Consider the following 12,006-nt stretch of genomic DNA (forward strand, 5'->3'; position numbering starts at 1 on the left):
ACATATTCTACCGCTGGAATGGCCTGGGGATAGCCCAAACGTTAACCCAATTGAAAATTTATGGAGCCGACCAAAGAAACTTGTTAGTCAGAAGCGACCCAGCAATAAAATCCAGTTAATAGAAGCAATCCTTCAATCTTGGTTTCACATGGCAACAGCTGCAGAATTAAAAGACTTGGTTCACTCCATGGGAAGATGTTGTAAGGCCATAATTCATGCTAAAGGTTACCCAACTAAGTATTAACTGACATGGGGATCATTTTTGTATATTTTGTTTTTTCTACGGTGATCATTTTTGTATATCTCATTTTTTCTACGTGTTTCACTTTTCTTCTCTATACTGTAACTGCTATTCTATTATTTTATTATTTATTTATTATTTATTTTATTTATTTAGATTTTTATACCGCCCTTCTCCCAAAGGACTCAGGGCGGTGTACAGCCAAAGTATAAAAACAACACAATGTACAATTAAAACAAAAACTTAAAACAAACATAATCCATAAATGGCCAAAATTAAAACAATCAAATTTAAAAACCCTTAAAATTCTAGTAGCAAATCCATCATAGAAGTTATTGCATTGCCTTTTTTTTTTTTTTTTGCATTTATATCCCGCCCTTCTCCGAAGACTCAGGGCAACTTACACTATGTCAGCAATAGTCTTCATCCTATTTGTATATTTATATACAAAGTCAACTTATTGCCCCCAACAATCTGGGTCCTCATTTTACCTACCTTATAAAGAATGGAAGGCTGAGTCAACCTTGGGCCTGGTGGGACTAGAACCTGCAGTAATTGCAGGCAGCTGTGTTAATAACAGACTGTCTTACCAGTCTGAGCCACAGATTAAATTATCTTTCCATTGATATATAGTTCGATGGTACTATGCCCCACCCCCCAAAAAAGTGGTATTATTAGCTAGTTTTAGAAAATACATTTTCCCCAAAAGGTTTCCACAATTTTGGCCACCACTGTGATAGATATGAGGAAGAGGACATGACTGAGTGAATTTCATCATCATCATCAGCAACTGTATTATATGATTGTAGTATACATAAGTGAACATTCTTTTAGAGGTTTTTTTTAAAGCAATCATAATATGTTAGGTAAATAGACCACAGCTTCCATTCTGGGAAAGCTTTAACTCATTATTTGAAAAACAGGATCTCAAATATACACCAAAGAAGGAAATAAGAGGAACCAAACCAGGAAATAAATTCTCCACCACTACAAGCAGGTTTGGTTTCAGCCAAGAAGAATTTGTTCATCTGGAAGGAAATAACTGGAATGGCTGAATATAGTTTATACGGAGGACATCAGATTAATTGAAATAAAGTGATGAGAAGAGGAGCAAAGCGCCATCAGATCTGAGTATTGTGGTTGTGCTTAGCATTGTGGACTTTGTGATTGCAAGAATCCTCTGCTTCTTCCACACGAATCCTCACTAATTTCTGGGTTCCATTTATTTATTTATTTTATTTATTTATTTCATTTTGTCACAACAGTATACACAAACATCGACATAAAAAAAAACATCATAAAAGAAATATATATATATATAAGCAAAAGTATGTAACAGCTATGTTAATTTGATATAACGAAGGGAACAATAGGACAGAAACGGTAGGCACTTTTGTGCTCTTATGCACGCCCCTTATAGTCCTTTTAGGAATGGGGTGAGGTCAATAGTAGACAGTTTTTGGTTGAAGATTTTGGGATTTTGAGTAGAGACTATTTATTTTTATTTTATTATTCATATTTGTATACCGCCCTATCTCCCGAAGGACTCAGGGCGGTTCACAGGCAGATAAAACAATTATGTACAAGTTAAGATAACCATTAAAAAACTTATTCTAAAGCCAAATTATTAAAAATATAAATATTAAAACCAATTAAAACCCCTATAAATTTAAAAACTAGTCCAGTCCTGCACAGATGAATAAATGTGTCTTAAGCTCGCGATGGAAGGTTCGGAGGTCCGGAAGTTGACGAAGTCCTGGGGGGAGTTCGTTCCAGAGGGTGGGAGCCCCCACAGAGAAGGCCCTTTCCCTGGGCGTCGCCAGACGACACTGCCTAGCTGACGGCACCCTGAGGAGTCCCTCCCTGTGAGAGCGCACGGGACGGTGAGAGGTATTCGGTAGCAGTAGGCGGTCCCGTAAGTAACCCGGCCCTATGCCATGGAGCGCTTTAAAGGTGGTCACCAAAACCTTGAAGCGCACCTGGAAGGCCACAGTGAAGTGAAGGAGGTTGGAAGGAAAAGGATGAAACTTGGGGGACACCCATCAATAAGGATTGGTCGAAATCTGGGATCCCATTCCCAGTTCAACACATGAATCACTATATCACCGGGATACTTACGGGACCGTCTACTGCCACCGATTGCCTCCCACCAACCCGTACGCTCTCACAGGGAGGGACTCCTCAGGGTGCCGTCAGCCAGGCAGTGCCGGCTGGCGACGCCCAGGGGAAGGGCCTTTTCTGTGGGGGCTCCCACCCTCTGGAACAAACTTCCCCCAGGACTTCGCCAACTTCCTAACCTTTGAACCTTTCGCCGCGAGCTTAAGACACAACTTTTTATCTGCGCAGGACTGGACTAGAATTTAAAATTTAAAATTTGGTTTTAATGGGGTTTTACTATTTCATTGGGGTTTTAATATTCGGCCGTATTTAATAAGTTTTTTAAATTGGGGTTTTAACTTGTATTTATGTGTATATTTTACTTGGCTGTAAACCGCCCTGAGTCCCTTGGGAGATAGGGCGGTATAAAAATATGATTAAATAAATAAATAAATAAAATAAAATAAATACTAAAAACTCCCTTTTAGTCCCTTAATTCAGGGTGGAGTCGGGGCAACTGGATGGAGCTAAGCATTTACTGGCCAGATGCCCTTCCTGATACCACAATGAAGTTCACAGTAGAATTTTTTTTTCTTTGTGTTCTAATAGAGAAAACTCTGCAGCTACCTAAGATTGAACTCTCAACCTTCACGTTGGAGGTGAACAACTTTACCACTAGGGCACAAATCGCCATACTATACTGTTTTAACATGTTAATGTTATGACTGTTTATGACTGTTTATGGTCTAGAGCAGTGGTCACCAACTGGTGGTCCTGGACCACTGGTGGTCCATGAGAAAATTTTGGTGGTCCACAGAAAAGTTTATTTGTATTTTTTTTATATTGCACTAAATCAGGGGTCCTCAGACTATGGTCCCTGGGATGGATACATGCAATAAATGTTTGTGTTACTACAGAGAGTCTCGGGTCGGAGAGGGGGCAGAAATTCCAACTTGGGGTCTGCTTCCGCCTCCTGGTGCGGGGCTTTGGGCAAAGGCTGGAGGGAAGTTGTGCTGGTGGCGAAGAGCCGGAGGGCCTTGTTCCAGTGGGACTGTATCATGGCCTAGAATTGACTGACCATCTCAGCCCGCTGAGCCTTCAGGCGCCGGTACCTGGCCTTGCACTCCCACAGGTCTTCCCACTGCTTGGAAAGCCTATGCTTCTAGTCCTCAGTGAGGTGCTTCTGCTGAGCCTCCTTCTCGGTCAGATCCAATTTGAACTGAGCTGTTTTGCTAACTCTTTCTCATGGTGGCTGCTTAGCTCCAACAACTGCTTTCTGTTGGGGCCCTAAGGAGCCCAGGCGGGGAGGCAAGGAGTGACTGTCAGGAGAGGGGTGAGTAGAGGCTGACGAGGCACCCCTGGACATCGAGTTGGCCCAGCCATGCCCACCCAGTCACATGACCACCTAGCCACGCCCACCCAGCTGGTCATTAGGCAGATCATATTAGTGGTCCATGGGATTTAAAATTATGAATTTAGTGGTCCCTGAGGTCTGAAAGTTTGGGGACCCCTGGTCTAGAGCAGTACGCTGTCTAGATTTTTTTTAATTTGCATTTATATCCCATCCTTCTCCGAAGACTCAGGGCGGCTTACACTATGTCAAGCAATAGTCTTCATCCATTTGTATATTATATACAAAGTCAACTTATTGCCCCCAACAATCTGGGTCCTCATTTTACCTACCTTATAAAGGATGGAAGGCTGAGTCAACCTTGGGCCTGGTGGGACTTGAACCTGCAGTAATTGCAAGCAGCTGCTGTTAATAACAGACTGTCTTACCAGTCTGAGCCACCAGAGGTCCCTAGCTTTCCTTTGCCATAGCTTTCCTCCCCAGGAGCAAGCGTCTTTTAATTTCTTGGCTGCAGTCCCCATCTGCGGTGATCTTGGAGCCCAGGAAAATAAAATCTGTCACTACCTCCATTTCTTCACCATCTATCTGCCAGGAATTGAAAGGGATGGATGCCATGATTTTGGTTTTCTTAATGTTGAGTTTCCAGCCAACTTTTGCACTCTCCTCCTTCACCCGCATCAAGAGACTCTTTAGTTCCTCTTCGCTTTCTGCCATTAGAGTGGTATCATCTGCATATCTGAGGTTGTTGATATTTCTTCCAGCAATCTTAATTCCAATCAAAAAATTACAAGCAATTAAAACATTTTTAAAAAGTATTGAAAGGCTAGAATCTTTCGCCACAACCCAGAACATTATGTCACATTTTATATTAAATCTCTCAAGAGTTAAACCTGTTTTGCCTCCACAGAAATATTCTTTTTTTTTTTTCCTATTGCAGCACTTAGAAATAGGGGAGAAAAGTATGGACTCTCAATTGACCGTAGAGTGACACAGATCAGTGGTGGGTTTCAATTTTTTTTTACTACCGGTTCTGTGGGCGTGGCTTGGTGGGTGTTGCTTGGTAGGTGTGGCAGGGGAAGGATACTGTAAAATCTCCACTCCCTCCCCACTCCAGGGGAAGGTTACTGCAAAATCCTCATTTCCTGCCCATCAGCTGGGACTCGGGAGGCAGAGAATAGATGGGGGCAAGGCCAGTCAGAATTTTTACTACCGGTTCTCCGAACTACTCAAAATTTCTGCTACCGGTTCTCCAGAACTGGTCAGAACCTGCTGAAACCCATCTCTGACATATATACAATTTTGGACTTTTGAACCAGCATGTTAAAATCTTGGCATTTCATCTTCTACTGACCCACAGTAAAAGGGGGGGGGAACAATGTTTGACTCCAGACTCAAAGATCACTGACAGATATGAATTGGTTTGAAACCCAACTGATTCAAGGTACCTAACTTTATCTTCTACAGTATTTATGGATGCTTTTGAACAAAGTTTCTGTTGTGTCTCGTCCGCTTTCACCGCAGCCGGGGCCTTCTTATCTGCTTCCGAACGCTGAGGAATGTCCTAGTATGCCTCCCGGCCCCAGCCCTGGCTCCATGCCCAGACAGGCTGAGGAGGAAGAAGTACCTCCAGCCCCCAGCTCTGGCTCCATGCCCAGGCAAACAGAGCAACGTCCCCTCCCCCTCCCCCACAGCATGTGAGCCTGAGGAAGGTCAATTACCAACAGCTGCAGACTGGAGTGACCCTCGCTTCAGAAGAATTGATAGGTGACGGCGACAGAAGGAAGGGAGGGGCAGGCCTGGATAAGTGCTGAGTCATGGAGCCACACCCCATGGCCTATATAAAGGATCTGCTTTCTGGCAGTCTTTGAGTCAGGCAAAGTCGAACATATCTTGCTGAAGTCACTTTCTGGTCTCCTGCCTGCCTTGAGAACTTTGCTAGGACTTTGGCAGAGCTGCAGAGGCACGCCTGATTCAGATTTCCCTGACCCGGCCGTCAGCGGAGGAGTGGGACATGACAGTTTCCTGTTGAAGACTACTTCAGCTTCAGTCGCAACAATACACGAGCACACAATAGATTTAAGCTTAATGTGAACCGTTCCAATCTTGATTGCAGAAAATATGACTTCAGTAACAGAGTTGTTAATGCCTGGAATGCACTACCTAACTCTGTGGTCTCTTCCCAAAATCCCCAAAGCTTTAACCAAAGACTATCTACTATTGACCACACCCCATTCCTAAGAAGTCTGTAAGGGGCGTGCATAAGCGCACCAGCGTGCCTACCGTTCCTGTCTTAATGTTCCCTTTGATTGTATCCAATTCATATAGTTATTTCATGCTTATGCTTATATATATGCTTATATATCATATAGTTATTTCATGCTTATGCTTATATATACTGTTTTGACAAATAAATACATAAATAAAGCTTCCATCAAGAGGAAAACAGGTGCCTTCCACCTGGATATTACTCATTGCGTCCTTTAGGTGGAATAGTTCAACAATATTGATTCATATTTCTGACATTTCCCCCAGTTGAAAGGAATGCATACAAATAGAGGAGTCCTTCAAAAGGAACATAAGGTTGGAACCGACACTGCATATCTGACATTAATACAATTGAGCGCGTCCAGAAATATTTCACTAGAAAGAGTGAAGAAGAGTCCTCCACTCCTCTGCTCGCAAGAAAATACCTTATGCCACCAGACTTGAAATTCTGGGTTTAGAAAATTTAGAACTACACCGCCTTCGGTATGACCTGAGCATAGCTCATAAAATCATCTGCTACAATGCCCTTCCTGCCAATGACTACTTCAGCTTCAAACACAACAATACACGAGCACACAATAGATTCAAACTTAAAGTGAACCGCTCCAATCTCAATTGCAGAAAATATGACTTCAGTAACAGAGTTGTTAATTTATTTATTTTTATTTTTATTTACATTTATATCCCGCCCTTCTCCGAAGACTCAGGGCGGCTTACATTGTATAAGGCAATAGTCTCATTCTATTTGTATATTTATATACAAAGTCAACTTAACATAACATAACATAACAACAGAGTTGGAAGGGACCTTGGAGGCCTTCTAGTCCAACCCCCTGCCTAGGCAGGAACCCTACACCATCTCAGTCAGATGGTTATCCAACATTTTCTTAAAAATTTCCAGTGTTGGAGCATTCACAACTTCTGCAGGCAAGTCGTTCCACTTATTAATTGTTCTAACTGTCAGGAAATTTCTCCTTAGTTCTAAGTTGCTTCTTTCTTTGATCAGTTTCCACCCATTGCTTCTTGTTCTACCCTCAGGTGCTTTGGAGAACAGCCCGACTCCCACTTCTTTGTGGCAACCCCTGAGATATTGGAACACAGCTATCATGTCTCCCCTAGTCCTTCTTTTTATTAAACTAGACATACCCAGTTCCTGCAACCGTTCTTCATATGTTTTAGCCTCCAGTCCTCTAATCATCTTTGTTGCTCTTCTCTGCACTCTTTCTAGAGTCTCAACATCTTTTTTACATCGTGGAGACCAAAACTGGATGCAATATTCCAAGTGTGGCCTTACCAAGGCATTATAAAGTGGCACTAACACTTCACGTGATCTTGATTTTATCCTCTGTTTATGCAGCCCAGAACTGTGTTGACTTTTTAGCAGCTGCTGCACTGCTGGCTCATATCTAAATGGTTATCCACTAGGACTCCAAGATCCCTCTCACAGGTACTACTATTGAGCAAGGTACCACATATACGGTACCGGTGCATTTTGTTTTTTTTGCCTAAATGTAGAATCTTACTTTTTTCACTGTTGAATTTCATTTTGTTAGATAGCACCCAATGTTCAAGTCTGTCAAGATCTTTCTGTAATTTGAGCCTATCTTCTGGAGTGTTGGCTATTCCTGCCAGCTTGGTGTCATCTGCAAATTTGATGAGTTCCCCATCTATCCCCTCGTCCAAGTCATTGATGAAGATGTTGAAGAGTACTGGGCCTAAAACAGAGCCTTGGGGTACTCCACTGCATACTTCCCTCCATGTGGATGTAGTTCCGTTGAGGACTACACGTTGAGTGCGGTTGGTCAGCCAGTTACGAATCCATCTGGTGGTGGTGCTGTCTAACCCACATTTTTCTACTTTATCTAGTAGTAGGTTATGGTCTACTTTATCAAATGCTTTACTGAAGTCCAAGTAAATTATATCGACAGCATTCCTCTGGTCTACTAATTTTGTCATTTTGTCAAAGAATGCAATAAGATTAGTCTGGCATGATCTGTTTTTGACAAACCCATGTTGGCTTTTGGTCATTACTTTGTTTGCTTCTAGGTGTTTGGTGATTCGTTGCTTGATTATCTTTTCTAGAATCTTCCCCGGTATTGAGGTCAGGCTGATAGGTCTATAGTTTCCTGGGTCTGTTTTTTTTCCTTTTTTGAAGATGGGAACTACATCAGCTCTTTTCCAGTCCTCTGGCAGCTCCCCTGTACTCCAGGATCTTTGAAAGATATAGTTCAGTGGTTCTGAGATCACGTCTGCCAATTCCTTCAGAACCTTGGGGTGTAATCCATCCGGTCCTGGTGATTTGAACTCGTCTAGTTCAAATCACCAGGACCGTTCACTTACCATTTTCTTCCCTATTTTAACTTGTGTTTCTAATCTGTTTTTTGTAGTGCTGTTTTTGATAGGTTGGATTGTTTTTTCCTTTTGTGTAAAGACAGATGCAAAATATGAGTTATAACTTATTGCCCCCCCCAACAATCTGGGTCCTCATTTTACCTACCCTATAAAGGATGGAAGGCTGAGTCAACCCAGGTCTACTGTTGACCGCACCCCATTCCTAAGAGGTCCGTAAGGGGCATGCATAAGAGTACCAGCATGCCTAGCGTCCCTGTCCTAATGTTCCATTTAGTTGTATTCATTTTATATGCTCAATTCATGCATATATATATATATATATATATATATATATATATATATATATATATATATATATATATATATATATATATATATATATATATATAATTTAATATGTATTTGACAAAACTAATAAATAAACTTAGAGTTTAGATTTTAGGTTTTGTTTCATCTTCAGGAAATCTTGAAAATGGAATCAGTTCTCATTCCTTTTAACACAGGGGAGAGCTGAGATCTTTCTTGCTATCATTTTCTGAACAGCCTCTTTCACTTCATTGTTCCTAATGGTATAGATGAAAGATTGAGTACCGGGGTGATCATCGTGTAGACAACGGAGACAACCTTCATTACCCTGAAGGAAGAGTACTTGACTGTTGGCCTTAGGTAGACAAAAAAGACGGAGCCGTACAAAATGAAGACTACAATCAGATGGGACGCACATGTAGAAAAAGCCCTCTATTGTCTGGAGGTTGTAGGCATTCAAAGAATGGTGAAGATGATGAAGAGGCAAGAAACGAGGGTGAAAAGCAAGGAGGACATTATCACCACCACAGAAACTAGGAAACCGAGGGTTTCAATAACGTGCATATCTCCTCCTGAAATCTTCAACACCGGTCCAACATCACAAAAGAAATGATTGATAACGTTGGAGGCGCAGTAAGGTAGGTTGGCAATGATCACTACTTGACAAACTATGGAGACAAAACCACCAAACCAGGCTCCAATGGTCAGTTTGAGGCAGACCCCCGAAGTCATGATGGTGGCGTATCTCAAAGGCTGGCAAATAGCTCAAAGGATGGCAAATAACAATCATGATCAAGTGAGGTACTAATATCACTCTATAAAACCACACCTAGAATACTGCATCCAGTTTTGGTCACCACACTGTAAAAAAAGATGTTCTCTAGAAAAAGTGTGGTGAAGAACAACCAGAATGATTAGGGAACTGGAAACTAAAACATACTAAAAGAACAGTTGTAGGAACTGGGCATGGCTAATCTAGTGAAGAGAAGGACCAGGGGAGACATGATAGCAGTGTCCCTGTCATGTCCCACTCCTCCGCTGATGGCCGGGTCAGGGAAATCCGAATCAGGCTTGCCTCTGCAGCTCTGCCCAAAGTCCTAGCAAAGTCCTCAGAGCAGGCAGGAGACCAGAAAGTGACTTCAGCAAGATAAGTTCGACTTTGCCTGACTCAGAGACTGCCAGAAAGCAGATCCTTTATATAGGCCGTGGGGTGTGGCTCCATGACTCAGCACTCATTAAGGCCTGCCCCTCCCTTCCTTCTGTTGCCTCCGTCTATCCAGTCTTCTGATGCAAGGGTCAGTCCAATCAGCAGCTGCTGGAAATAAACTTTCCTCAGGCTCACATGCTGTGGAGGAGGGGGAGGGGTCTAGCTGCTCCGTTTGCCTGGGCATGGAGCCAGGGCTGGGACCGGGGGATGCTCCCTCCTCTGCAGCCTGCTTGGGCATGGAGCCAGGGCTGGGACTGGGAGGTGCCCCCTTCTCTTCAGCTTGTCTGGGCATGGAGCCAGGACTGGGGCTGGGAGGCATACATTCCTCCGTGTTCGGGAGCAGATAAGAAGGCCCCGGCTGCTGTGAGAGCGGGCAAGACACAACAGTTCCAATATCTGAGGGACTGTCACAGAAAGGAGGGGGTCAAGGCACCTGAAGTCCAGACAAGGAATAATGGATGGAAACTCATCAAGGAGAGATTCAATCAAGAAATAAGGAGAAATTTCCTGACAGTGAGAACAATCATCCAATGGAACAACTTGCCTTTGGAAGATGGGGGAGCTTCATCACTGGAGGCTTTCAAGAAGAGATTGGACTGCCATTTGTCAGAAATGGTAAGACTAGGTGACCTACAAGGCCCCTTCCAATTCTGTTAAACTGTTAAAGTTGTTGTAAAACATTGTCGATGGATAGTTCACTCGCTCCTCTTCTTGAAGAATAGGATTGCTTCTTCAAACAGGTCTAGGTTTAGATTTTAGGGAAAGCTGGTGGCTTTTCTTCTTAATGCTTTCCAAATTGCTTCTCTCACTTCATTGTTCCTAATAGTGTAAATGAAAGGATTGAGCACTGGAGCAACCGTAGTATGGACCACAGAAACAGACCGGATTATGTTGAAGGAAGAGTTCTTGATAGTAGGTCTTAAATAGACAAAAAAGATTGACCCGTACAAAATGCAGACCACCACCAAATGGGAAGCACACGTAGAAAAGGCCCTCTGCTGTCTGGTTGATGAAGACATTCGGAGAATGGTGAAGATGATGAAGACGTCAGAAATGAGGGTGAAAAGCAGTGAGGACATCACCACCAGTACAGTAATAAGGAAGCCCAGGGCTTCAATGTGATGTGAATCTCCTCCTGCAATTTTTAAAACAGGTCCAACATCGCAAAAGAAATGATTGATGATGTTGGAGGCGCAGTAGGGTAGGTTAGCAACCAGGATGACCTGACAAACCATGTAGAAAAAAACAACAAGCCAGGCTGCCATGGACAGCTTAAAGCAAACGCCAGAAGTCATGATAGTGGCGTATCTCAAAGGATGGCAAATGGCTAGGAACCTGTCCAAGGATATCAACGTGATGATGAAAAATTCTGTAATGCCAAAGAAGAAGTAGAAGAAAGTTGTGTTATGCAGCAGTAGAAACAGATGGAATTCTTTGCAGAGAGATAGTTGACCAGCAGTTTGGGAATAAAGGCTGTGGTGTGTCCAATGTCAATGCACGAGAGGTTGCTAAGGAAGAAATACATGGGCTTCTGGAGATGGCGGTCCACAATGACCATGACAATGATGAGCCCATTGCCCATCAAACACAGGAGGTAGATCAGAAAGATGCCTGCATGCATCACACTTTCCATTCGCCCGACACTTGGCAATCCGACTAGGATAAACTCTACCAGTCTTGTACAATTGGTCAGATTCATGTTGTCCTATAAAAAGAGAAAATGCGGAGTCTTCACTGAGTCACTCTTTAAGCACATTTCGAAACACAGTTTTCATGAAATACTGTTGTGTTTGGAACACATAAAACATACTAGTACATTTATGGAAATGCCATCAGATACCTGGTTCGTACTATCATATGTGGTGGACATGCCCCAAAATACTGGAAAAAATACATACATAGTTGGGAAAAAATGATCAAGCAACATATCAATTAAAAGCCAGAAATATTTTTGTTGGGTATTCTACCGGATAAATATAATAAGGGGAATACATATTTGATCTTACAGGTATTAACTGCAGCCAGAATTGTATTTGTGCAACAGTGGAAAAGTAGAGAGTTTCCTACAGATGAAAATGTGATTAAAAAATATTAGAATGTGCAGAAATGATTAGATTAACACTTACAGTTAAGGAAAAGGAACAAACTGAATATTTTTTGACATGGGGTTTATTTTATCAATAGTTA

General features: G+C 42.4%; 2 pseudogenes; both read right to left on the minus strand.

Moving 5' to 3' along the window:
- Positions 1 to 8,784: 8,784 nt before the first annotated feature.
- Positions 8,785 to 10,387, minus strand: LOC131197875 (olfactory receptor 6X1-like; annotated as a pseudogene).
- Positions 10,388 to 10,574: 187 nt separating this feature from the next.
- Positions 10,575 to 11,518, minus strand: LOC131197876 (olfactory receptor 6X1-like; annotated as a pseudogene).
- Positions 11,519 to 12,006: the final 488 nt, after the last annotated feature.

This window comes from Ahaetulla prasina, chromosome 4 (genome assembly GCF_028640845.1).
Source record: "Ahaetulla prasina isolate Xishuangbanna chromosome 4, ASM2864084v1, whole genome shotgun sequence".
Classification (NCBI taxonomy): domain Eukaryota; kingdom Metazoa; phylum Chordata; class Lepidosauria; order Squamata; family Colubridae; genus Ahaetulla; species Ahaetulla prasina.